General features: G+C 40.8%; 1 pseudogene; it reads left to right on the top strand.

The window, feature by feature from the left end:
• Window positions 1–21,673, top strand: part of LOC149150167 (uncharacterized) — a 32,253-nt pseudogene extending 10,580 nt beyond the window's left edge.
• Window positions 21,674–26,303: the final 4,630 nt, after the last annotated feature.

The following is a 26,303-nucleotide window of genomic DNA, read 5'->3' on the forward strand; positions in this document are numbered from 1 at the left end:
ACTTATTTCCTAATGAGAAAAGGAAAATCATTCAGGAGAGCTCAAAGTATTCTTGGATTTCTAATGAATTGTTCAAAACAGGGCTAGATTGTGTGATCAGAAGATGTGTTCGGGAAGATGAAATGCCTGACATCCTTAAGGCATGTCATGATGAATCGTGTGGTGGACACTTTGTTGATAAGAGGACGGCCTATAAAATCATTTCTTTAGGATATTATTGGCCTTCTCTCGTCAAAGATGCAAAGCAATATGTTAGAAGGTGTGACAGCTGCCAAAGAGTTGGGAGACCAACTCCTTCAAATGAAATGCCACTACAGCCACAGGTACTCATCGAACCCTTTGAAAAATGGGCTTTAGATTTTGTTGGACCTATTAATCCACCATCTAAACAAAAGAAGTATATATTGGTTTGCACTGATTATGTTACTAAATGGGTAGAAGCCAAGGCATTGCCTTCTGCCACTGAAAATTCAATTGTTCAATTTCTTTTTGAGGATATTTTTACTCGTTTTGGTGTCCCAAGAGAAATTGTGACAGATCAGGGAAGTCAATTTACATCTAAATTGATGGAGAAGCTGATGGAGGAATACAAAATCAAGCATAGAAAATCTACTCCATACCATCCGCAAGCAAATGGGCAAGTGGAATCTACAAACAAAGTTCTTGAGAGCATCATCACCAAGACTGTTCATCTCCACAGAAGAGATTGGGCAGAAACGCTTCCTGAAGCCTTATGGGCCTATAGAACTACATGGAGAAACACAACAGGACATTCTCCCTATGAACTTGTTTATGGGAAAGAAGTCTTGCTCCCCATTGAGTTTCAAATCAAGACCTTCAAGATGGCAGTTCAGTTGGGGATGAGTCTATCAAAAGCCCAAAACCACAGAATGGAGCAGCTGAATGAGCTAGATGAAATAAGACAAGATGCAATTTTAAGGACCGATCTAGTTCAGCACCAAAGAACTAAGTGGCATGACCGATTTATCAAAGAGAAGAAGTTTCAAAAGGGAGATTGGGCGTTACTGTTTGATTCAAAGTTTAAAGACTTCAAAGGGAAATTTCAAACTCATTGGCTTGGGCCATATGAGATTGATGAAGTCTTTAGTAATGGAGCAGTTCGAATCAAGACTATTGATGAGTTTCAAACTCCTCTCATTGTGAATGGCCACCGATTGAAAATTTATCATAAGCCACTCTCAAAAGAGGACTTTGTCAAAGTATTTCAAGGAAATTCTGCAATGAGGCTAGTGGAGAAGAATTCTTCTCCTCCATCAGCCTAATCTTTGTTTCTTTCTGAATTGAAAAAAAAAAAAATAATAATAATAATAATAATAATATGTGTATAAGCCTGAAAACCAATCTCAGATTGGCAGTCTTATACAGAAAATATGGAGTGAAAATTAGGGACACCTGACACTCTATATTTTCCAAAAAAAATCTCTCTCTCTCCATCCTCACTTCATCTTCATTCCATTTCACTTCACCTTCATCATTTTTCATCTCCATTTCACTTCATTCCATTTCATTTTTCCACTTCACTCCATTCACTCCATTTCATTCCATTAATAAAAGTCCCTTTCAGGACTATTTCCATTCAGTTAGTCTTTTTCTAACTAACTTTGTGCAGTTAAAAGGGAGATGTTTTAGTTTCTGCAGCTGGAAACCGTTTCCGCAGCTCGCACCAGTTTCCGCAGCCAGAAACGATTTCCGCAGCCAGCACCACTCTGTCTCTACAGCTAGCAGCACTCTGTTTCAAAAAGATTAACATCATCATCATCACCAAAGGCAAAAAGGATATGAGGCACCTGCAGGATCAAAAAGCAATCATGGATCAGCAACCTTAATCAACAAATGGCAAACCCATGAAGGTATGATCAAAATCTTTTCCAAACAACCATTTAAATGTCATTTTATGCATAATTATTAAATCGTGGACAGAGCCACTAAATGCAATGATTCGGCAAGATCATCCCACTTCTCCTCCACGATAACACTTCATCCACCTCATACCCTCCTAACGGTCTCATAATCACTCTTAGTTCAAACTCAAATTGAGACTGCGCTTTCATTTATTAGCCGTACAAGGAAGAAGAGACCTATCGTACTACGTCTCTTCTCCACCACGATCTCCGCAGCCAATGCTGAAACGTGTGCGTAAGCCACCCGACTCCAAGGGATTCGGTCGTTATTCCATCCTCTTATCACCCCATTTCCGCACGCATTTGAACTCATTCTCGTGTTTGTCTTCTACTCCCTCGCACTCACACCATTTCCACTCTCATTTTCGCTGCAAACTCCACAGCTCTGTTTCAAACCCCGCAGCTCTGTTTCAAACTCCACAGTTCTGTTTCAAACCCGTATTGCCTTGCATTACATTGCGACTATTCCACTTACAGTCGTAATCCATCTGTTTTTCCCGTGAGCATCCTCCTTGAGCATCCATACACAGTCAAAGCTTCAGCCGAAGTTGAGAGCCGAAGATGGGGAAACTACTTAGAGCTGAACTTGAAGGTTCAAAGTATCTAGAAGGATACCCACAGACGAAGGAAGCATTAAAGAAGGCAAAATGGTTGAAGTTTATTCAAAAATTCAAAGGATATGATAAGGAGGTAACGAAAGCATTTGCTCGATCCTTTAATGGACACACTGTGGAAGTAGGGGACCTGAAATTCACAATTACAGAGAACTCCATAGCAACAGCAACCAGTCTACCTCAGGTGGGAGACCGATGGTTTAAGAACAGAGGAGTGGAAGATCAGGGATGGAAAGACATGCTTAAGAACCCAGGTATGGACACTTCAATATTCACCAAAGGGATTCATGTACATGTAATTAAGGAAGAATGGACTGTATTGTTATTACTTGTTCAAAATTTTGTTACATGTGAGGGCCGCTTTGGCACTATGTTTATGTACCATGCAAGAATTATGATGAACTTCATGGAAGGCCGTGCCATCAATTTACCCTACTTTCTGTTAAGAAGCCTAAAGAAAATGAGTTCCACTGTCCAAAAGAATATAGGCCATATTGAACCTCATTTGTTAAATCACGGGTTCATTAGAATTCTCATAGAGGACCAATTGAAAAATAACAATGATACATGGGAAAAGTTTTTAGTCAGGAATCATTTTCAAGAGGTAACTGAAGCTTCCACTAGTAGTTCTCCTAGAGTCCCAAAAACAAGTAGGAGAAGGAAAAGAGATGTTGCAGCCCAAGATCCTCCTATTGTAGAAACTCAGGAAACTACTCAAGAAAAAGAGGAAGAGAGAGATAAAACTAAGAAACAGAAAAAGGATAAAGGGAAAACAATTGTTCAAGAATCATATCCATCACCTGAACCTTCAGTAGAAGAACACTCTCAAAACTTGGCTGATAGACTCTCGCAACTTCAAGCTGCTACCCTCTCAAAGAAGAAACGGAAAGAAAAACAGAGTGCCCAGCCAAAAAGCACTAGTACACAAGTGAGAAGAAGCAGTAGACTTAAAGAAAGAATGAGTGTGACTAAAGAAAAACAATCACATTTCATTGATTTGGGAGAAGGTACACCTGAAAAGGTTCCAACTCAACTTGACCTTGAGTCCACTCCTCCACGGGAAGAGAGCCCCTTTCAGCCAGAACCTCAAACAGAGTTTGATTTTGAACATAGCCCAAGAAGAACACCTGAAATTGACCCTGACCAACAGGAGGTATACAATTATTTGGAGACCTTGGAGCAATCAGTTGCAGGTCCAAGTACTATATTGCCTCTTAATGAACAGGTCCAATCTTTAAAACAAGAGGTGTTTGAGCTAGAAGTCCTGAACCGGCATATTAAACAAGAAAACGAAGCATTGAAAGAACAAAGCAAGGTGGACAAAATTGTCCATGACAATACCATGCTTCACTTAGGACTCTGACAGAAGAAGAACAGAAAATTGAAGAGAAAATGTAAGAAACTGAGCAGGGTCTTGATCAATTTGAAATTCAGGTGTTTAATCAAGAAACCAAGAACAATTTTGGAAGCAAGAAGAAAGAAAAGAAGGCTAGATGTCTTGGCAGAAGCATCTGAGCACATGGATTGAAAAGCAATAACAAAGTTTTGGTTGCATGAGGACATGCAACACCTTCACAATGGGGGTATGTTGAGCCTCAAACCTGCACTTCTTTACACATCCTCTCAGCCTCCTTTTCCTATTCATTTCCTTCTTTTGCCACTCATTCCCTTCATCAAATTGCTCAAATCATTGTATTTTAGGACTTTTTACATGGTTTGTTAATTATGCTAATGACTGTGTTGTTGGTTTAGAATTTTGGTTCAAGTGCTGCGTTTCCGCAGCTCACACAGGGTCTCCACAGCTGATCCCGGTTTCCACAGCCAACCCCGGATTCCGCAGCTGTTTTATTAAACGGTATGTTCCAGGTGTCCTCCGGGAAGAAGAGCCACATGGGCAAGTTCGTGGAACCAAGGACATGGTGTGTGTCCTTCCAGCTCAGCCAAACCAGTCATAAAAACCCATGGTCAACGAGGAGGCAACTACGGTCAACAGAGGTCATTGGCGGTGGCACGGCTCTGCGTGTTCTGTTTTAGAGCACGTGAAGAACAACTGGCCTCTTCCTCAGCCACGAAGACGGTGGGAAACATGAATCCAACAGAAGATTTAATGCCCACCACAACCGTTGCCTATGTTAGCGCTTGAAATTTCACCTCAGGCTGAGAAAGGCAAACCTCAAGGCAACATCAAACCATTCAGCTTCGTAGCTAGCCCTACGGGGTAGAAGAAGGCTCTCTTCGGTCAATCTCGGTAGATCTTCAAATGGATGAGATGACCAATAAGGTAACACTGATATTAGGCTAGTAAACTGATTCGAAAGGTTGATTTGGAGTTTTTAGTGTTTTTGGTGGCAAATTGAGGAAAGTGCAATTTAGGGTGCGGGGATTTGACACAGTTTCTGCAGGGGGTTCTTTGGGGCGAGGTAGGAGCCTGTATTGATGCCTTTAGTTGAGATGGATGATCAGGAGTGAAAGAGGAGGAGCTAAAGAGAGCAAACAATGTCTTTGAATTCTCTTTAGACAGCAGAAAACATAGAAATTAAACAAATTTAAAAGCAGAGCATCGCAGGCATGAATTCTTACTTTAACACTTCATTTGTTTAATATGCAGAAGTAAGGAAAGGAGATGAATCACATAAACACACTTACAAGTACATTAAGAAACACATCATCAACACGCGAGTCCACAAGAATCCCAAAGATGACTGCAAAACCCTGGTCTTCCTTAGCCAAAAATTGCAGAGATACAAGTGAATAATACAATGATAGCTTCTCCCTCAAGAGTCCAACCCTGAAAATGAGCAAGAAAGTACATAATATATATGATCTAACCCTGCCTCCATGGGTCGAGCTCACTATCCTAGGAGCTGTTTCAACCACTTCTAAACTAAGCACTACAAATTAGGCAGTCAAAACAACTTGCCTCTATAAACTTGGAAACCAATTCATACATTTAATTTTTACCCTTTTCATAAATGAATCTTCTAGAAGAGTTAAAAAAGGGTAAAAGTGTCTAAAAAGTGTCACAATTACATCAAAGAGGACCATCATTAACTTCAAAAAGTCAAAATAAGTCAAATCTGTGTTTTCTGGGCTGTACAGTGCATTTCTGGACAATTTTGCCTGACGGGTCGCGCCCCTTTGGGGGTCTGTTTGGAGTACTTTCAGGTGGCCAAATTAAGCAAAAGTGGGCTTGTTGGAAAGGTCTTTGAGTCTACTTTCCAACCCAACTATAATTTCGGAATTTGGAGTTCATTTGCCCAGTCAAAAATCAATTCTCCCAAGACTGCTTTCTGCAACTCAAAAAAGGGGCAGAAAGTCAAATTTTGCATGTATTTTGACCTTCTGGAGGCCCAAACCCCATAAAAACTCAAGTCCATCCATTGGCATATGTAACTTTGCATGAAAAATCAGGAAATGCTGAGTTTTCGCCAAAAGGAGTTGCCCTGATGAAGGGTCGCGTGCGGGGTGAGACCCGTTGAGGAGCCAAAACCTGTAAATTACCAAAAAATGCCAAAATTACCCAAAATTCTCCAAATTTTTTGGGATTTGTGCTATGGCTGAGCTAGTGAGTGCCATGATCTTTGAGTTATGCCTCAGCCAAGATACGGAGTGGATTGGTCTTCTTCCTCCAGCTAAGAGCCTCGGACAACCTCCTTTGAAACATTTTCATTTTGGCCTTGCATACATGCATTCTCACCCAGTAATGATTCTTCATGTTTCTCAGCAGCTTCTTCTCTTGGTTGGCTTTATCCAATAGCCTCTCTAAGCTGGCATTCTCCTGAATGAGCATAGACTCTCGGTCAGCAGGCAATGGGTCACCGGGTCTTCTACGGTTCAAGACTCGGTCGCTACGAATCCTCCATAGCTCATCAAGTGCTTTCTCCTCCTCCAACTGTTTGTTTCGCTGCTCCAGGTAAGTGATGGTCCATTGGGCACCCTCAAATCTCCTCTGCAAAACATCATTTTCATCTCTGAGATGTTGAATGATCTCCTTTGCCTCTTGGCTAGGAGAACTGGCCTCAAGATCAATCACCTCAGTGTCTGGAGCTCCTGATGGACCCTCATGAATCATGGGTTGTTTGCCCCTCTCTAGTACCTGTGCTGGTGAAGAAAGCGAGGCCCCTTCCACCTGATGTGGAGATAACACTCGCTGAGCTGAAGATGAAGGCGAGACCCCTTCCACCTGATGTGGAGATAGTACTCGCCTAGCTGCTGCAAATAAGGCCCTTGGGCCTTTCTGATAGGTGACCAAAGGTGAGCAACTAATATGTCTAGTGACCGGAATATCAGGCTGCTGAGATGGTCCACCCTCCTCATGAATGACCTCAGGATGTGGCTGGGGTGGTGCTGTGAAAAACTCACGGGAAATGAACTCCTCCCATGAGATGCCCTGTTGGGTCAACTGATGCAAGACTATGAGCTGAATCAAACCATAATGACATAGGCTCCTGTACTGCTGTGCCGGGGTCTTCCTCTGCAACATGGGCACCATCCTCTGAATGTTCTGAAAGAAGAAAATCGGGATGTTCATCATCCTCACTCGGGTGAAATGCATCAAAAGGCGAATGTGATAGGAGTACACCTGTGAAAATCTGTCCTCACAGGTAAAATAGTGCATAATAAGCCTCATGATAGGAGCATACTCACTCCGGAGGAACCTGAATAGAAAAACACCCGCCAAATGTCTCATGAATGGTGGCCGGACATAAGGCTCAAAGTGAACAGTATCTAGCAACTTGCGCTTGTTCCACACCTCACCCACATTAGGTATCCCTGTAGCCTGTGAGATCACCTCTGGTGTCAATGTAAAGTTCACCCCTGCAAGAGTGACATGTCCATCATGGAGGTGTAAAACAAAAAGGGAGGCCAACTCTCTATGGTGCTGAATCCGAGAAATCCTCTCACAGAACTCATAACAAGACATGTACTGAAAACAAGTGACTGCCAAAGGACAGGCCTGTAACTCTGCTAAAGAAGTGGGCTCCTCTCGCTTATGATGTCCACCCTTACCACCCTTACGAGGCCTCCTCTGTACCTCAACCTCTGCTGATGATGAATGGTCATCACTTTGCTCATAAGTTTCGGTTTCTGACATAGTTTAGGAGCAAAGTGGACAAACTGCACTGCTGTCTCTGCCTGTAAAAAATGTTGAATCTTATGCTGTTTCAAGGGGAAAAAGACATGAGGGAAATGTTAGGGGAGGGGCCTTTTACAAGGAATTGGGAATATATAAATGTAACAGGGAATTTTTAAAGAAAATGCTCCAAACCATTATGCATATAGGAGTACATATTCATTTTTTAAAATCAGGGATAATTGGGAAATCATTTGCAAAGAATCACTGCATTTGGGAAAAACATGTGTAAAAGTGAACATAACGGGATATGAAAACATGCAGCATAATAGGGAAGATAGGGAAACATTGCACAAAACTGCTGATATATTCACCAACATTTTCTTTTGTTTACACATGGATATTTTCCTTTGTTTACACATGCATATGGTAGAGGGAAATTAGGGTTTTGAATGTTTTGGGAGAGGGGTAGGGTTTACTCTTTTAGTTACTAGGGAGAAGGGAGGGTTTACAAAATATCATGGGAGGAAAATAAGCATATATACAAGTGTGATTGGAAAGGGAAACAGAGGGAAACCATGACAAAGGGCAAACACCTTGAAATAACACAAACCCTAGCAAATTTTACCCATCAACATTGCAGTCATATGAAGAGGTTTCACTTGTTCATTTTGATCATTAAACATGCTTCATGACATCCACCAATCATAACCAGCAACCATTTGAAGTTTAGAACACCTACCTCAAACGATTTGATGCCTTGTTGAGCACTTGAGAAAATTGGAAACAAGTTTAAAGGGAGGCAGCTTGACGGGTCGCGCACCACGCCCAACGGGTCGCACCCCTCTGACGGGTCGCGCCCGTTATGTTTTTACACTGCAAACAACCCTCTGACGGGTCGACCTAGCCTGACGGGTCGCGCACCAGTCCACTGCCCGAAATCGCTCCTTCTTCGCTCCTTGCTCCCAATCACTCTCTCAATCTCTCTTGCAAGCGTTTAGGATGCACAATAAGAGTGATAGGAGGGAATTTGGGGTTTTATAAGTTTGATTTGAAAAAATTTCATTCACAAACCCACTTTCTAATGTTTTCTTTTTGACACTTTATAACACTGATTTTTTGGTTTCTTTTGTCCTGAATTTGACTCATTGAGTGCTTTGACTTGATTCTTTTTGCAGGTAGATCATCTGAGGGACTTTGGCAAGGGGACCAGGGTTACTACTGCCCTTTTGAATACTTTTTGGAATTTCATTATTTTTACAAAAATTTAAAATGACCTTGGCTTTAAAAACAGAGTTTTTAAATCCAAGGTTAAAAATGAACTGTACACGATGAAAATATCAAAGAAACATGTTTACAATCCTCCTTCTGGCTTGCTGGGCACTCATGGACTTTCAAAGACATGACCGTGCAGAGATAAATGACCAAAACCCTAGACCTAGGACTTTGACCTCAAGACAAAACAAGACAAGCTTGAAAGAGCTTAATAACTAATATGACCTGATCCAGCAAAGCCAAGAGGGGTATAAATAGACCAGCTCCTCCATCAGGGTTATGGCATGCCTAACGGGATGCAAAACTTGACATTGATGAAACACCTACCTATGCAAATGAAAAGAGCTTTGATCGCTGATGGAGGGCTTCAAGACCGACACTAACAGCCTAAATCCGAGGACGCTGCTAGATTACGTGTTTTTACACAGCTGATAGAATAGCCTAGTTTGCGTTAAGTTAGTTTGCTTTCTCTGCTATAAATAAAGCATCTCTGAATGCTGGATAGTTAGCTGCTGGTATGTAATTTTGAACCCCACTCTACTTTCTATTTTGCTACATAATATATGAGAAGACCTTTCTGTTTCTAAGCGTGTAACTGATCTTTTGAGCTGGCTGGAGTAGGCAGAGGGCCCCTGTTTACTTAAGGCCTGTACAGTGCTTCTAATTTCCTGCATTTCTTTTTATCATTTTATGTATAATAGTTGTATAGAATGCCTTTGATTTCTGTGTTTTGATCATGTACAATAGCTGTATATAACTTTGAATTCCGCTCATTTATATTTCTGCACTTTTCCATGACTGATCAGTGTGTTTTGCAGATTGCTTAGGCGTGCCCGGGACAGTTTCTTTTCTTTCTTTTTCACAACTAGTGACACTTGTGATCATCTTGTCTATGTTGCTGACCTTCTTTGTTTTGCAGCCTTTATTTCTTTGTTATCATTTCTTTAAGTTGCATAGTTGCTTACTGCTTTTAGACATCAAGTTGTTTACCTATTGATGGTTTCTTCTCTATAATTCAATATCTTTATTGAGGACCAGAATATCACTTAGTGCAGCTTGGTTTATTTTGTTTTAAGACTCACATTGCTAACTTGCTCATAACTCTTTCTTATATGATCAATCCAGCTGAAGGCAGAAAAGTTAAGGGAAAATTAAGTAGTGTGATTTGTCACCTAGATTTTACATTGCTTAAGATTTAATTGAAGAGTTAAAGTAGTTGTTCTTGTTTTTTTAATTGAGTTATTGTAGATGTCATTTTCAATTTCATTTTCATCAGCAGTAAAGGTACTGGGCCAATGCCATTGGTCTTTATTTGATTCCTTCATTTTTCTTTAAGAGTTGATTTCATTTCAGTTGTTGTTCAAATCTTTCTTGTAGATTACTTTTAAGTTTTAAGAAATCATTTAGAACTCATCACAATCACACACACTTCACTCACTTTATTTCATTTCCATCAACCTCACAATAGGCGAAATATATTTTAAAACAAACTTAAAAAGTTAAAAACGACAAAAACTTAAGAAACAGTTGCCTAAGTACATACAGTACACATCACTTCATCAGCTTACGAGTCCCGGGTTGACATTAAAAGTTGCAATTTAGACATCACTAAATTGACCAAACAGCATGTTGCTTTAACCTGTGTTTAACACTTGAACTCATTCACTTGTTGTAATACAAATATATTAATGAAAATGTGTTGTATATGTTGTTAACATTGTCCTGCCTATGTTGGTTACCTCCCCAGACACCAGACAAACCTTTCACATAAACTTGCTATAACAACCATTTCACTCGCGCGGACTCATCCGCTGAGTGTTGTACGTGTTATCATCTCTTGTGTGTTGTCACTACTTCATTCGTGTGGACTATTCTTCTGGAAGTTGTGCATGTCCTATTATGTTGTGTGTTCCTAGCAGAGTTGGGGATTCCTCCCAACTGACTTGGGACTCACTCCCACCTTCTCCCTCTACAACGAAAGAACCATTGACACAAGTAACACTAGCAATCATGAGGCACACAAACCTCACTACTCGAAGACAAAGTAGACCACTCTCCCATGCTGAAAAGAAAGAGTTGAGGAAATATTTAAGATAATGGAAATCGGGCCATCATACGGATGGGAATCCTACACCAAACAGTGTGAGGTCTAGTTGGGACTTCATACTGGGGTGATCCCCTGAATGTTGGCGGGTCCAACACCATCAACTTTTTTGGTGCTAGAAGGAGGGCAGTTAGTTGTATATGGATGAACATCCTCTCACACTCACTCCTCAACCATCTGGTCAAGGAAATAACTCGTACTCCCTCTCACCTACGCGTGACTCTAGAGTTGATTACTTCTCACCTCCTAGGACTGAACATGAATTTCCATATCATCACATTCGCTTTGTCCGTCGCATCACCCACCAGTTCATGAAAGCAGTCGGACTGATCCTAGTCATACAACGTCTTCCGTATGCATCAAGGAAGCCAAAAGCCACTCCCACAGTGGTTGTTGTATTATCATCAGTGGAAGAGCCAGTTCTTGCCACACTTGAAGGTTTGGGAGAAGCTATTGAAGATGGAGAGGGACCTCCAGTCTTCCGACAAGGGGAATGAGACACCCTTGTGATCTTGGGATCAGACTCCAGTACATGAGGAGTAGGAGAAGGTAGTGGAGGAGGTGGAGGCAGATTCGGAGACCAACCAATAGACTCAGAGCCGGAACCATCATACTTTGAAGGAGAGGAGGAGGACAAAGAAGAAGAAGAGATGGTTGACCAAAATCTAGAATGGATGAATCAAGTTCCATTGGCTCTCCCAAGTGCTTTGCACAAGATGCCAAAGCGAGCGGAGAGAATGAACATCAAGTTCAAGCCTGACAGCACGGTGAAGGCAGAAGACCCTTTGGACAACTTCTACTTGCAGTTGCAGACCCTTGAGGTACGGTATGATGACGTAGCATGTAGATTGTTTCCATGTACCTTGGACAGTCATGCAACTAAATGGTATCACAGCCTTCGACCAAACTCCATACAAAACTTGGGTGCATTCAAATGCATGTCCCTTGAAAATTTTGTTGATCACAAGACCCTAGCTATGTTACTCAAAGAATTGGGAAACCTAAAGATGGAGTGGAAAGAAAAGGTAAAATATTTCAATCAATGGTTTACACACATATTGAACAAGTTTGCAGTGGACACCAAACCTCATGACTCCATCACTATTGATTACTACATGTCCTCACTTCCGACAAACATTGTGCAGTTCGTCAAACGAGCTGCGAAACCAACACTATTAGAAAACTGCGAGGAGGATATTTTTGTTGAGAAATACCTGCGCGGGATTGGAGTCATCAAGGATGATGAACTAGCAAAGGAATCCAAAGACATGAGTAGAAAGTCCCAAGTGATGGTGAGCAAGGGTAGAGAAAAGGAAGCAAATGATATTGAAATCCTCACTCGCCTCATCAAGAACTTGACCACAGAACTTTCTGAGCTTAAACAATGGAAAATGGATGCACCTGCAAGCATCCATCCACCTAGACAAAGACAAGGAAGTAATTCATTAGGCAACAATTGGTTCGCTCCAAAAACTACCCAGAGTCCTATGTTCCAACTCGAACAGTGCACAGATGCTGAGTTATGTTAATTTCACGAAGAACATCACCCCGAGAACTCTTGTTCAGACTGGAAGCGAGTCACAAAGTTTGTATACAGTCATACATTCAATGTTGAAAATAGTATGCAGGAGCATAGGAGAGACACTAATAATGACGAAGTTATTGCACCTGATGAAGCATCAAGTTCTAGGTATGTGGTGAACACGTATCAATGCTCGCAAGCAATGCCGAAGACAAACACTGAGAATCAACCCCAAAAGAAAAATGACCATTACAATCTTAGGAGTAAAGGGGCTCCCCCTACACTTGGGGAAGTACAAGAGAAGATGAGACTTCTGTTGAGAAAGGTTGATCCACCAGCCACCCCAAAGTAGAAAACATAAAATAAGTCCAGGAAGACAGTGGCAGACAAGAGTGCGTCCATGAGCAACAAACTGCAGAACACTCCACCGGACAACACGAACATCAGTTTTGCCCTGGACATGTCGGTGAGTCTACCACCTCTGGACTACAATATTGTAGATGACATGAAGAAAACTCCAGTGAACATCAGTTTGTTTTAATTAGCCAAGATCTAGAGTCAACGAGACATCCTGTTGCACGCATTGGGACATATAGCAACGGACAGAACAACCTCTACCAGAAAGGGAGCAAGCACACCTCCTGGGTCCCTTTCTACTATGTTTAACACACTCTAGATGGAAGAAGAAAACTCAAGATGCCCTCCATTCCTCCTCTTATTGAAGTTTTTAACTACAATGTTCACAACTGCCTGGTTGATTCTGGCGCGACAGCCAATGTCATGCCACTCTCCATCGCTAAGAAAATCAATGCAGAATGGAGCAAGAAATCCGCGCGAATCATCCAACTTGATCGAACAACCATACCAGCCATTGGTGAACTTCAAGATGTGATCATCTGACTATCTCATGACAGTTTATTCCACCAATGCATCAACATTGTCGTTGTGGACATACCAGAAGCATACGGTCTACTAGTCAGCAGAGACTGGTCCAGCAAGCTGAATGAATATTTTTCTACTGACTGGTCGCACATGTGGCTTACTTACAAGGGAAAATGTAACTAAATCCGAGTGTTATATGAGAGGTATATAAAGCACAATGTCACTCCCCTTAACGTCGATAATGAACCATTGGCCTTCGTAGAACTCATGTTTGGAAACTGCCTCCTGGAAACAATGTTGGGGTGTTATCGTTCACGACCAACTCCAACCCCACCAGACATGTAGTTTGGACTCCTTCCCTACCCAACTGATGGTAATGAAACATGTATAGTACACTGTACCAATATTAGCAGTAGCAGTAGCAACAGTAGTAGTAGTGGTACTAGCACATCAAATGGTCCGTGTACAAACAAGTCATGGACCATGTACTTTGACACATCAAAGACACAGGACAGCTCAGGAGCTGAGTGTGTCTTGATCGACCCATACAACAGGAAGCATCTGGTTTCAAGTCACTTGGATTTCAAGTGGACGAACAACATTGTTGAAAATGGAGCACTCGTGTTGGGCTTGTAGAAATCCATCAACCTCAACGTGGTCACGCTCAAAGTGGTAGGTGATTAAGAGATAGTGGTACGACATGTACATAACACCATTCACCATTTTTCACCTCAACTCAAAAGTTACCAGCAAGAGGTATGGTGACTAATATCTAACTTCCAAGCATTTAACATCATTGATGTACCACATGCACATAATACAGTTGCTAATGCTCTGGAAAATGCAGCTTCACGAATGTCACTGATTAGGGATAGATTTACTATTGAAATTTTGCATAAACCATCTATCTTGGCTAACAAAACTAATTTACGTGTGTTTAATGATGATCAATAGATACTGCATTTCATGGCCAATGTTGATGTCTTCAAAGATGAAACGATAGATGATGACGAGCATGAGTGCTCTCTGCAAACAGAAACCAGTAGGAAAGGTCACCTTATCACAAATGGTGTGGCATCTTTGGAAAAGCTTTATGACTTGCAAGAAAAGTTTCAAGGGCCAAGGAATAGCAAGACCCACAGTTCCACCATGATGCATGAACTGATCAACCTGGGAACAAAACAAGATCCAAAATTCGTCAATCTTGGTACATGTTGCACACAGCAAGAGCGGCAAGCCTTTTTTCGCTTGTTCAAATAGTACCGAGATGTGTTCGCGTGGACATATGATGATCTGAAAACTTATGACACACGGATCATCCATCACATCATTCCGATCAAAGAAGGGGTCAAGCCATATCAACAAAAGCTGAGAAAAGTACATATGTAATTTGAACCCCTCATACAGAAAGAGCTCACAAAGTTGTTGGATGCACGGATCATATACAAAGTTCGTCATTCCACGTGGGTTTCAAACCTTGTTCCTGTAAGAAAGAAGTCTGGGAAAATATGGTTGTGTGTTGATTTCTGAAACGTGAATTGTCCCTCAGACAAAGACAACTACCTCGTGCCGTCTATGGACCACATTCTGCAAATAGTATGTGGGGCACAGATGTTTTCCCTTCTCAATAGTTTTTCAGGATACAATCAGGTTCTGGTAGTAGAACTTGACAAACTTAAGACTACCTTCCATACCAAGTGGGGTACATTCGCTTATAGACGAATGCCATTTGGACTTGTAAATGCAGTTGCAACCTTTCAACGCACCATGGACATCACTTTTCACAGACTCATCGAATAGAGAATAGTGGTATACCTCAACAACGTGACTGTGCTCTCAAGAAGACGAGAGGACCACATACGCCATCTGAAGAAAAAATTTGAGCAATGCCAGAGATACAAGATTCCTTGAATCCCAAAAAGAGTGTATTCGCTCTATCTGAGGGTAATCGTCTCGGACACATTGTTGCTAAAAGAGGGATCAAGGTGGATCCAGACCAGGTCTAAACTATTACACAGATACCTCACCCAGCCAACAAGAAATCCATGCAGTCCTTTTTGGGCAAGATAGACTTCCTCCAAAAGTTCATCTCAGATTATGCGCAGATAGTCAAGCCCATGTAGGACATGATCAAGAAAGATGCAGTCTACATCTGGGGCAAGAGGGAAAGTTTTGCATTTACCTAGATCAAGCAGGCTATTGCAGAAGGGCTTGCACTCTATAGCCCAAAATTCAAGAAGGATTTCCCATTATACACCTTCGCCTCCGATAATTCGCTCACTACAATACTCACTCAGAAGGACATGATGAACAATAAATTTCCAATCTCCTTCATGAGTGCAAGCATGCAGGGACCAGAACTCAACTACCCTGCCATTGATAAGCAAGCATATGTAGTTTACAAGGCAGTGAATCACTTCAGGCCCTGGTTGCTGAAGAACCACTGCAAAGTCTTCGTCCCTCACCCATCAGTCTGCACATTTCTTATACAACAAGAACTGGGTGAACGATGTGTGAACTAGATGACAGGCTTGCAAGGGTATGATCTTGAAATAAATTTAGTTCACACAATCAAAGGACATGGGCTCTTCAGACTTGCAGCTGAAGCGGTACACGCACCGGAGAGTGAAGAAGATCTCGTTGGCTGGGAGCAAGAAATTGAGATGTATGATATAAGGCAAGCAATACCCACTTAAGACGGAACCTCTTGGTATGCAGATGTGCACCAGTACCTTGAGCACAAAATCGTACCCTCTCACTTTTCCATCAGAAAGAAGAGGGCATTGCACCTCAAAGCATTAGAATATCAGTCAGTGCACGAAGTACTTTACAGGAAGCACAATAAAAAAGTTTTTCTCAGGTGCCTGGAGGCACATGAATCAGAGAAGGTACTACAAGATATACATGACGGACCAACGGGGGGTCTCTTTGCAGGAAACACCACTGCACACAAAGTTATGCGAGCCAGTTTCTACTGACCCACATTATTCAAGGATGCACATGGTTATGCCTGCAAGTGCCCCGTCTATCAGCGATGCATCAAAAGAAAATGAAGATCAGCAGCCCCACTGCACCTTGTTGCAGTGACCAAACCATTCTAATAGTGGGGCTTGGACATCATTGGGGAAATATTCCCACATTATTCAAAGCAACACCGCTACATTATAACAGATACTGATTACTTCACGCGCTAGATAGAATCAATTCTGCTCAAACAAGTGAATGACCAATAGGTCATCAGCTTCCTCCAGCAAAACATTATCTCACGCTTCAGCGTTCTGGTATCACTTGTTTTTTATAATTCAACTTACTTTTCATCTTTGAAAATTTATGATTTTTCATTATAGAATGGTATTGTGCTGAAACATTCATTTTACTACTACCTTCCAGGAAACGGTTTAGTGGAATCCGCGAATAAAAACCTCATCCACATAATAAAAAAGATTGTTTTCTCTGAGCAACACAACTAGCATACCGCCCTAACGAATGCATTCTGGGCTGACCGCGTAAAACTCAAACCCTCTCTGAATACCTCACCGTACTTCCTATTCTATGGTAAAGAAGCCATCCTTTCACCCAATATCTGCTTTCCTGCACTTCAGCTTTCTCAAGAATCCCAAGGCAAGCCTTGCCAACTAGTTCAGTGTAGGATGGATGCTCTCCATAAGCTTCAAGAAGAAAGGATGAAAGCAAAATAAAAATTCACACTCCACCAAAACGATATCAAGAGATGGTTCGATAAGAAGTTTGTAGGGAAAGCTAAGTTTCGTGTCAATGACTTGGTTCTAAAATGGGATAAGTCCCATGAAGACAAAGGAAAACATATGAAGTTCTAGTCCCTGTGGATTGGTCCGTACACAGTTCATGAGAATCTTGGCCCACACATGTACCGTCTACAATCACTTGACAGGAGGATTGACAACCTTCCTGTCAATGACCAAGATCTCAAGCACTACTTCTAGTAGGTTGGGCTGTGCCCCGTGCCATGTACATAGTTTGTCTGCTGCCTGTTGTTTTAATTTTGTTTTCCTTGCTTACTATCTTTGTTTTTATTTGGTTTTCTTTTCTTACTATTTTTTTTTCGTTTGTTTGAGTTGCTTAATACCTTACTATTTTTGTTTCTGGAAATAAGTGCTGCCATCTACTGCGTTCTAACTTTTGAATGAGTATGTGGCTAAGATATGAAGAGACTTGTGACACAGAAGCACTTGGTCAGTTTGTGTCTATCTTCTTTGTGCTTGGTTATAACCTTTGGCTGATGAAGTCTTGACAAAAAATACGAGCCATCTTCAAGGGAATTTTTGGTCCAACCATGAACCTGTGTCCACACTCGGAAGCCCCATTCCTATACTCAACCTTCTGCTCTGTGTGTTCAAGCTCATCCAACTAGTAGAAACAGAGAAGAGGAAAATCTAGACAGGAAAACCTATGTCAGAAGTCTTACATGCTTCTCTAAAGGAACAACCTTTTCTACCCCAAAAATAAATAAGTTCCTATGCACAGTCCTCTTGAAAAATACAAAGGCGAAAGAAGAGAAAGGCCTCTTGTGCAGAGAGGTGAAGCATGCAACTTGACCGAGGTACTGACCAAGCTTGTTGGCAGTGGAGCAATGCATGCGTTCCTGCGTAACTCTGCCGGGGTACTATCCAATCCTGTTGACAGCAGAGCAACACTAGGGATGAAAAATTATACTCTAAAATATTCAACTCGCGAGATAAACTACCCTTCCCGAATTCAAAACACTATGATCAAGCTGAACTTTTGATTGTGTTTGATGGAGTTGGCAAAAGGTGAACCATGTATTTCTACAAGGTAAGTGGGGAAGCCGAAGTAAATCACAGAACGATTCAATAATCCCTAAAATAGCAAGGCCATGTGCTACGAATGAACCAAAACAAAGAAGTTGGAGTTCTACCAGTGTGTTGCCAAGTGTTGTAGCGGCTGCAACACCCTCCAAAATTTTGGCTTGCTCCACTGTACACACTCGGGTTCACTCCGTGAGATCGTGGCAATCTTCACACCCACCTTACTTGATCATTCCACCCAAGCCTTTGCATGTTGATGTCAATGTCATGCTTGTGACTATGTTTTGGTCATAATCAAGGTCTTCTCTTCGTGTGTACATGTTTTGTTCATTGTGTAAACATCTGTCGTGCTCACACATAGAGTCATATCCACTATCACGCAAGTGTCGTCACGGTCATCCAACGATCAATCACAAGCATCACACTTATTGCTCAGACCATTGGTTAGTCATTTTGAGCATGTGTTTCTATATGGTTTGAGTCATCTCATCGTCAAGTCATGCAAGTGTGTGTTTGCAAGATCACGTATGCACCTTTCCACTCATTCACACACTTAGTCATTTTTCTAAAGTTCTGATGACTGGATTCCCCTCTGATAGCCGGACCTTCACCTTGCCATTGACTCGATTGACTGTCACCCAGAACAGCGTAGAAGCACCAAGCAATCGATTTCAAGCTATGCTACCCACAAGCAAAACAATCAACCTTCGTGTTGGTCAACCGGAGAGTTTGACCCGATAATCACCTCGGGACCGACTGCCCTCAACAATTACACAGAGGCTACATACCTTGCCCACTCCATTAACTAAGAAATTTGCACAGACAGGCCGGAAAGACACCCAGTTCCCATCCCTATCTCCCTAAGAAAATTGCATAATTTTTCCAGCCCACCCTCCTTTCAATTGACCAGCTGCTCACTCGGAAAACTGTGCAGTTTTCATGAGAAATCCCTCTGCTTCCCAGCAGTCCGCTCAGCTCAAAAACTGTGCAGAGGTGATCAGCAGGCTAGCCTCCTAGCATCAGCGTAGCTTTTCCTGCTAGCAACTCCTTGTAGCCAACTATTAGTTCCCTCCAGCAATTGTGCAGTTTTTGCTGCCAAGCTCCAACAACTGACTGCCAGTTCCGTCCAGGAATTGCGCAGTTTTTGCTGCCATGCCTCCGACAGCTGACAGCCACTTTCCCTCGGGAATTGCATAGTTTTTGCTACTAGTGACCTAGCAGCCAGCTGATGGTTCCCTCCAGGAATTGCGCAGTTTTGGCTGCCAAGATCCCACTGCCCGCTCCTTCCGAAATTGAAAATATTTTTCCTGCCTAGCCTTCCCGTAGCCCGGAATTTTCCTTTCAAAAAATATGCAATTTTTCCTTCAACTGAGCCAGACCCCGCAGACAATCACTGTCAATCCAAATTGCTCATCTTCATCACCCAGTGACTGCTACACAGTTTTCACTAGCAGTGCCCAGAGCCTCCATCCCATCTCGCAACCTTGTCTCCTCTCCTGGTTACCTGCATCTGAAACGATCATGCATCATGGTAGACTAGGAGGTTTATGGATTTGATGTCATCTCGTCATGAGTGACTACAGGTATAGGTACACAAAAAAACATGGTGCAATGATGGATGGGATGAACAAATGGAGTACATGTAGAAGGACATGTTTGCCAACAGACGAACAAATGATGCATGCAAAGAGATGTGCTCGCGAATGGATGAGCATGCAAAGATGTGTTTGCGGATGGACGGACAAGTGAACATGCACTATTTGTGAATGAACGAACCTATCAAACTTACCATCATACAAGCTAGAAGTAATGTACGAATGCAACATCAAGCAAACCAACGACCATCGAAGACTCTGCGCACTTTTCCATGCGGAGGTGAAGCTATGACACACCATGAGGACATCCATCACCCACCAAGACTGCAACTTGACATGCACACTAGCAACAACACAAATTTACCATCACTGTCATGTCGAGTCCTATCCTGAGTCATGTCATCCACATCTCTATTGTGGGCCATATTGTCAATCAATGTAATGTAACGTGGAAGTCCAAGAGACCCACTTGTTATATGAAGAGTCATGTAATGTCGAAAATTCATGGAAGTCAAATAGTCCTGAAGGTAGTCGAACAACCACAGGGGTCAAGTTCACCCTTGGCTATAAATAACCCCTCATTTGTACATGCAAAGGATTTTTGTCACCTCAGCTCCTCCCACATAGCCTTGAAAGTCTGTAATTTTTTCTTTGAGGAGTAATGAGTGGCTCCAACACTCTAGCCACGGGGATAGTGATGTATGGTGTAACAATGTGTCTTGGAACCTTCGCTTAATTCATAATCCTTCTCATAGGCCATCACGTTTTCACACATGTATTGTCATTGTTGTAAGACCGATCTTGAACACTTTTAATGCATGTTGCTTTAACGTGTGTTTAACACTTGAACTCATTCACTTGTTGTAATACATATATATTAATGAAAATGTGTTGTATATGTTGTTAATGTTGTCCTGCCCGTTTGGTTACCTCCCTAGACACCAGACATACCTTTCACATAAACTTTCTATAACAACTATTGCACTCATGCGGACTCATCCAATGAGTGTTTTACGTGTTATCATCTCTTGTGTGTTGAGACTACCGCATCCATGTGGATTGTTCTTCCAGAAGTTGTGCACGTCCTATTGTGTTGTTTGTTCCTAGCAAGTTGGGGCTTCTTCCCAACCAACTTGGGACTCACTCCCACCTTCTTCCTCTACATGAAAGAACCATTGACACAAGTAACACTAGCAATCACCAAGCACGCGAACCTCACTACTCGAAAACAAAGTAGACCACTCTCTTGTGCTGACAAGAAAAAGTTGAGGAAAATATTTAAGATAATGGAAACCGGGCCATCATAACGGATGTGATTCCCACACCAAACAGTGTGAGGTCTATTTGGACTTCATACTAGGGTGATCCCCTGAATGTTGGCAGGTCCAGCACCGTCAACATGTTAACAAATCTCCTTTATCTTCTAAGGATGGTAAAACATCATCTACTAAAAATTATTCGAATGCCAGTGTAGATGATAGATTAGGTTTACTGACTCTCGAAATTGAGGCAAGAGTTATTAGCAGAAATGTATACGTGTGAATCCACTGTGAGAAGAAGAAAGATTTGTTGGTGAGGTGTCTCTTGGAGCTTGAGAAACTACAGCCAATAGTAGTAAATGAAAATATTCTCTCCTTTCCTAAGACAACCCTTGACTTGACATTGAGTGCACAAGTGATATTAATTGCATAAAAATAATAGTATGTTTTGTTATGCTCCATCAAAATAATAGTATTGTGAAGATTGTTCTTAGTAGAAATGATTAACTAACACTTGTATTGATGTTTTGTTTCTTCTCAATACAGATGGAAGAAGGATGTGGCCTTATGATAATAGACATAGTGAAAAACTTGGAAGCTCTTTTCAAGAATATTGCTTAAAATACACCTGAAATTTATACATTGAACCAATATTGTCCAGTTGGTTGATCTTCTGTCAAAACATAATTTTGGACGTGTGCTCCATTCTTCCTGCAGAGCATGAGGGGAAAATTTGACTTTCCTCAAACTCAAAAAAGTTTGGAAACCCAATTATATTAGATATATTATATTAAAATTATTTCAGAACAACATGAGATGTTAAATTTGGAAATGTTTCAATTTTTTTCAAGTGGTATACTTATTGCCGAGGTTTCAAGTTTTTTTAAGAAGTAGACATATTCACAAGATTTCAAGGGAGTTTTTAACTTGAGTTTTCTTTGAGATTGTAAATATAGGTCATGATCAGATGGTGAGGATGGTGCATGTGGGGCCACCAACCAAGATCTGACTATCCAAGGGCATGATTATAGAGGTTGGGACCACATACAAATGAAGAGCCTCGATATTGCAACAAGAATGATGAAACTCCTAAGGCTACCGACTTTAATTATCAACCCGGGGTTTGTACAAACTTAAGAGGTGTCAACACGATATGTGCAACATACAATGTGTCCTTCCTTTACTGTCGTGATGTAATGGGGTGCATGTACTGAAGTCAAATCCTAAACTAACTACAGAAAATGAAATGTTCGAAATGGAACCCTAACCTATTGCAAGAAAGAAAGTACAAGGAAAGAGACGAAAATTCAATGCTAAATCACACCATTTCCTAATTAACTGCCAAGAAACTATGCTTTGCAATAATGCTAAATTATGATGAACCGAATGATACTATCTAAGCATGGAGGTAAGAAGCATCAAACATCACTAATGTGCAAGTAAAGAGAATGAATTAAATCTATTTTTTCTTTTTTTGTCTTTTTATGCAAAATCAAGTATGCAAACTAATTTCCTTTGGTGATGTGGCATATGAATTAAGGATGTTGGAGGTTGGATGGAAGGGTTAGGAGATGGTTGGATGGTGTGGGATACCCTTGGGAGGATTTTTGTGACTTACTAGAGGTTTTCTCTCAATTCGGCCTCAAAACAGGCCATTTCAGGAAAACCTACAAGATGTACTAGAAACCTACAAAATGATCCTATAAGAATTACAGTGAACCTATAGGATACAACCGAGAGAAAAATGTGAGGTGTTGGAGGTGATGGGAGACCTTGGAAAGGTGTGTGATGGGTGGAATGGAGTGGGAAAATTCCTAGGATTACTCAGAACTCAAAACCAATGTTGGGAGATGAATGGATTTGCTCAAAACGCTTGGAGAAGTTTCCTAGTGAAATGATGAAATTGGCGAGGGTTTAATGACCAAGAAAATCATATCCAAATTGGATGGGAAATTATTTTTTATTAATTATGATGTCTTAGGTCCCTATTCCAATTAGAATCACTCAAAAATAGCTATGTTAACCGATGCAAAAAAATTAAAAAACATTACTAGTCGAAAATCTAGAAATTTGAGAACTAATGAGCTAGTAAATCTAAAAAATGCTAACCAAATGAAGTGAAAATGCAATGGGGTAATTTTTGTTATGAACTAGAATTTTTTTGATCTAATTCAGGTGGAATCAATTCGATTCAAGCTCGTTAGCATGCTCTAAAAGCATAAATTTATTGTTCTTTGCTAAAAAGGAGGTCCAACAATCTAGATTTGGGAATAAGAAGACTAATCCAAGCAGCTCAATGATTACTATGAACTTCCAAAGCTTTTCCATGGATGAAATAATGTTTTTGATCCTACAAAAGAACTTACATCAACTATTTACTCAATCCTACAACAAGAAATCATTAACACTAAATGCAAAAATAGAAAGAAATAGAAACTAGAGATGCATGTGAATAAGCAATGAAAAGAAGGAAAGAAAATGTTATAAAAGGGCTGTGAGGTTCTTGGGATGTCCAATACCAAGGAAAATTAGAGACCTATGGAGAAGAACAAGATTTAGAAGCTGAACATGACACCAATCTTCATTATTTTCATCAATAGAATTACATCCCTACAAGAAAATACAATAGAGTTGCAAAAATACAATCTCTCTCCACAATAACACTAACGATAAATCTATCCTCTCTAGAGGAAAATTCGATTTGGTACTTATACAAAATGATTAGGAATTATTCCCCATGAATGGAGGAAGTTTTCCCCACCAAAATCCATTGATTAGTGGATCTAGTCCCCAATACTAGGAATTTGCATTAAATCGCAGGGAACACATTCCTAAATTTTCTCAATCATTCCCTAGAGGCAAATTCAACTTGGTACTTATACAAAATGATTAAGAATCATTCCCCATGAATTGAGGAAGCTTTCCCCACCGAAATCCCTTGATTAGTGGAACACATTCCTAGATTTTATCAATCATTGGAGTTCCCCAATTTGTTCCATAATTCCATAATATCTTGTTGACTTATTATTTATTATTGATCCTCCAGTAGTAGGGAATAAGTCCCTCAATTATCTCCTCCTCCAACTCTTCATAATATGCTAAATATTCTCATAATGTTCCACAAAAATAAATAATATCATGCACAAATATTCAATTATTCATAAACCTTTCTAATGAATATATTAAAGTTACAAATAAATTATCTAATGCAAAAAGAGAGGTTTAATGCGCTAAAGGATGGTCATAGGCCTTAATTTATGTTTTAAATTAGAGGCATGGGCCTTAATTTATGTCTAATTTAGAGGCCCATCTTATCCCCCTGCTGAAAGTGTTGCTCATCCTCTCAACAACTTAGTGACCTCACTGTGCCTCATCCATGGCCCTGGTGGCCTCTCTCTTCTGCATTAAGAATGTTGGTCGTAAGTTCTGCGAGGACAAACCAAAAAACATATTTGTGCAAAGAAAAATCATTGTTTCTTGATACCATTAGTTTTCCTTATTCCCCTTATTCAAGACGGTTCTTGATTATTTTTTCAATTTGGCAAAGTCTTCCACACCCTTATCAACATTCTGCTACCTTGTTCCACCATTTATTTTCCTTAGGACTACCTGCTGTAGGATTTTTGGGTCACTGTAATTCCTACAAGATCATCCTGTATGTAGTCCCTTTGTAAACTGAAGTAAAGAAGTGGAAAAAATGACATAAATGGTGGAGGAATGTATGGTAATGAGTGGTAAAATAAAAATGTGAGTGACATGGGTCTCTTTGTGATCATCCTTTGCTCTTTGACCGTCCTTCTTGCTAACCTGCAAATGGAAATTTCATGAAAATGGAGAGGATGCTCTATTTTTTTTTCAAGAATGAAATGGGATGGATGAATGATGAATAGATAGTGAATATGAAGTGGATGAAGGGCTTGGAGTGTTGTGGTGACCTTGGCCTTTGCAAAAATTTCTTGTTTTAATTGTTGTCCTCATTCCTTGAAATGATCACCCTTCATAATTTGACTTTTCAACATTGCATGAGTGAAGGAGTGAGTTGCAATTAACTAGTTGAAGGTGGCTGAGACTACTGGCCAATCCTTAGCTTATAAAACCTCATCCCTCATGCATTAACAACAAATTTATAACTATAATATGCTCAAGAGAAGAGGTCAAGAATATTGCATACTTGTACCTACTTGATGGTTGTTGGAGAGACATGCATGTTGCTGCTGAGTTCATGTTGATGTGCAGGTGTTAGATGGTGATGCTGATGATCCTGATGCTACTGCTAATCTCTGGAGGAACTTCTTTGACCTCTGGATCTCCTTTAAAACTGCTCACTGCCAATCTTGTAGGTGTTTTTCTGTATCCTGTAGACAGGACAACAACTTGTTTTGTCCATATTTCCCAAACGGTAGACTAGATTGAGTTGAAAATTTTTGAGCATGTTTCCATCATCATTATGCACCTCCCCATAGAAAAATGTTGGTCAATGGATGCATGGATCTCGTCGCAAACGAAAAATGGCTGAAGGTGATGGAGGTTGATTTCTTGGAAACCATACACTAGAATTTGCTGAAATGGCTTGGTCATGTTACCGTCATCCATGTGCATCTCCACATGAAATAACTTTTTAAATGGATGCACAAATATTGAGAAAATGAAAAAATGGTTGAAGGTGATGGAGGCCAATTTCTTGGAAACCGTGCACTAGAATTTGCTGAAATTACTTGAGCATGTTACCATCATCCATATACATCTCCCCCTGAAACAACTTCGCAAATGGATACATGGTTTTCATGTTATGGCAAAAACAAATGTCTGTTCTATGTATTTTTCTATCCTGTACTAAAATAGAGCATCCTGTAGTTTTTTAGAACAGTGAGGAAAATGAGTGGTAGAAGCTTGAGAATGATGGGTGGATGGTGAAAATAGATGAGGGTGATGGATTGGCATGGCCTTGACTTTGTTGGAGCAGTTGAGCGAAGTAGGAGAAAGTCAAAATTTGACTTCTTTTGACTAGGCTTGACCAATTTTCCTTTTGGTACCAACTTGTTCTTGTTTCTTGCAAATGTTGGAGAGTAAATGCATGCATGGAGCAAGGATTCTTTTTTTTTTTCTCTTTTTTTTTTCTTCTAGGCCTACTAGCCATCTCAATGAGGTTTTCAACTGGTAGGTCTGCCTAAGTGCCTCAAAGGAGGTTTTCACCTAGGATCTTTTGTTTTTTCCAACCCATTGACCGCCTCATGGAGGTTTTCAATCAATG

Source organism: Pinus tabuliformis, chromosome 9 (genome assembly GCF_031772625.1).
Source record: "Pinus tabuliformis cultivar Carrire ecotype Pingquan chromosome 9, CPIR1, whole genome shotgun sequence".
NCBI lineage: Eukaryota > Viridiplantae > Streptophyta > Pinopsida > Pinales > Pinaceae > Pinus > Pinus tabuliformis.